Source organism: Mirounga angustirostris, unplaced genomic scaffold (assembly GCF_029215605.1).
Source record: "Mirounga angustirostris isolate CCGP_5_RB_7025 unplaced genomic scaffold, mMirAng1.0.hap1 SCAF_11, whole genome shotgun sequence".
NCBI lineage: Eukaryota > Metazoa > Chordata > Mammalia > Carnivora > Phocidae > Mirounga > Mirounga angustirostris.
This window is the reverse complement of record NW_026991719.1, coordinates 116919284-116922008: the sequence shown is the minus strand read 5'-3', so window position 1 is coordinate 116922008 and position 2725 is coordinate 116919284. Positions and strand designations below refer to the sequence as shown.

Below are 2725 nucleotides of genomic sequence, written 5' to 3'. Positions count from 1 at the left end.
TACAAGAAAGACGATGGTACTAATAATGATAAATGTTCTTTACCCTTTGATTGATAAAATAATTGTATTTTAAAAGATCAGCTTTTTTTAAAGCACTGAGCAGATTATGGGTCACAGACTTCAGTTATCCACACAAGATACATATCTTTCACTTTATTAGTGTCTGCTTTTGTGAAAAAGATCTCAGTAATGGCAAAGGAGTTTCTTTTTTTTTTTTTCCCTCCTCAGTTCAAGTTTAATATAAACAACAAAAGACAAACAGTGATGCCCTACTACTGTACATAAGAGTTGGCCTGCCCCATAACAGCTCAGGCCCTTCTCTCCAGAGGAAGAAAGGCTGGCCTCCCCAACCCCTGCAGGAAAGGCCTGTCCTGTCCCCATACCACATCTGCACAGAGTCTAAAGTCTTATGTTCTAAGCATGACAATAGTACAAAAGAGATTTTGTTTTCATGGCCACCCACTGCAGCCCAGCCCTAAAATGACCCGGCGCCCATTTCTGCTTAGAGAAATATTCTTTGCTCTTCTGGACATCAGCTTGATGGTATCACTGCCAGGCTTCCAGCCAGCTGGGCACGCTTCCCCATGCTTGTCAGTAAACTGGAAGGCTTGAACCAGTCGCTGAGTCTCATCCACAGAGCAGCCGACAAGAAGGTCATTTACCGTGATCTGCCTAAGGATACCTTTATCATCAATGATAAAGAGGCCCCTGAACGAGATGCCTTCGTCAGCCTTTAAGATCCATAGTCCTGAGCAATGGTATGCTTGGGGTCTGATACCAAGGGAATGTTCATGGGTCCCAGTCTTCCTTGATTCTTGGGTGTGTTGATCCATGCCAGGTGACAGAAATGAGAATCCACAGAAGCACCAATCACTTGTTGAGTTTCTTAAATTCTTCTGCCCTGTCACTGAAAGCAGTGATCTCCGTGGGGCACACAAAGGTGAAGTCAAGAGGGTAAGAGAAGAACACAATGTATTTCCCTTTGTAGTCAGATAGGCTGAGGTCTTTGAACTGGCCGTCTGGCATAACAGCCGTGGCTTTGAAGTTGGGGGCAGGATGCCCAATTTTGGCATTTCCTGAAGACATCTTGCTATCGGCAGCTCTAAGAACAAAAACGCCGAAGACAAGGCAGGAACAAAACGCGTAGCAAAGGAGTTTCTTATAAAGAAGATAATCCATCTAGAATTATTCCACAAAAGGAGTATCACAGAGCATGTATTAATAGACCTTTTTTTTGTAAATATACATATTCATACCATTACATGTGTTTTGTATGTCCCCAGTTCACTAGTAGTAAAAAAAATAGATCATAGTATAAGATTTGCCATGGCTTCCAGTTACAACCAGAATAAAGTTCTTGGTTTTGTTTTGGTTTTTTCCTTCTATATTATTAATATGCACATTTAGACAAAATGTAATGGTCCCAGTATGTACCCCTAAAGAATTAAATGACAAGAATTAATTGACTCTTATAAGTCAACTTCTGTATCATTTAAATATGGAATTTATAAACTTGTTGTCCAATGTGTAGAAACTGGAGAGAAAAGTTTTGGCTTCAACTCAAGAAATGTTTAATGGTCAAAAATATGCAAATATATCATGGCCTGCCTGAAGATAATGCTTCATAAGACACTATTGGATGAAATGAAGGTGGGAATATTTGATAAATTTCATCTTGGTTATGGAAAGAATGAGGTTTCTTTACTTACTAAGGAGTTTCAAGAATCAGCAAATATTAGGCATGTTCTGCATGGAGCACTAGGTGTTATGCACAAACAATGAATCATGGAACACTACATCAAAAACTAATGATGTAATGTATGGTGATTAACATAACAATAAAAATTTTAAAAATATTTGGGGTTCAAGTTAAGTTACTTTGGAAGAATATTTTGATTAAATACCGTATAAGTAAAGACAAAAATAACTCTACATAACACTTATACTCCAGTTAATAACTGGAATATACTGGTTAATAATAACCCATGCAGGTATGGGTTAACAACTCTGAAACTACTGTATGCATGCATGCACCAGCGTTGAAGAGGTAAATATATTGTAGAAAATGAGAACAAGTTCTCACCGTCAGAAAAAGAAGCTACAAACAAGGAAAGAGTGAGTCCTAGAATGAATCTCATGGTGTTGGATTGGAATTGGAGATATCATTATGAATGCATGTTTTTGTTAACATATACATAGCTAGATTATATATAATCTAGATTATATGTCTAGATAGATATATAGAGAGAAATAAATATAGATGTGTATGTAGGCATAGGTTATACATATGTATTTCCAAGTTCTGCTCACTGAGAAGGCCTAGGAGCAGTGATACCCAGTAGCGGTGAGCACACCTTATACCCACGTATTAGTTTCTAAATACCATTCTCCAGTGAAAGGAACCAGAGTCACTTGGAAAAGTGCCTGATTCTAGGACGAGGACAGAGAAAATACAAAAAAGTTCTGGAACATTTCGCAGTGTCAAAAATTAAGTGCCCGAAGAAGGAAGCATCACATCAAAGGGGCAAAGACATCAACCTGAAAGAGTTCCCAGTGGAGAAAACGGAAACAATTTAAACAACAAAATAAGTAATTATAGTACTGGGTGGAAACCTATAGATAATCAGTCAATGCGGGAGAGCAATAGCTCTTTTTTATTGTTTATTTTTATTTTTATTGAAGTAGAGTTGACATCTAATGTTATATTAGTTTCAGGTGTACAACA

The 2725-nt window shown here is 37.7% G+C and overlaps 1 pseudogene; it reads right to left on the bottom strand.

Annotated features, from left to right (window-relative positions):
* Positions 1-264: 264 nt before the first annotated feature.
* On the bottom strand, positions 265-1152 carry LOC123848509 (peroxiredoxin-1-like; annotated as a pseudogene).
* Between the last annotated feature and the right edge of the window lie 1573 nt (positions 1153-2725).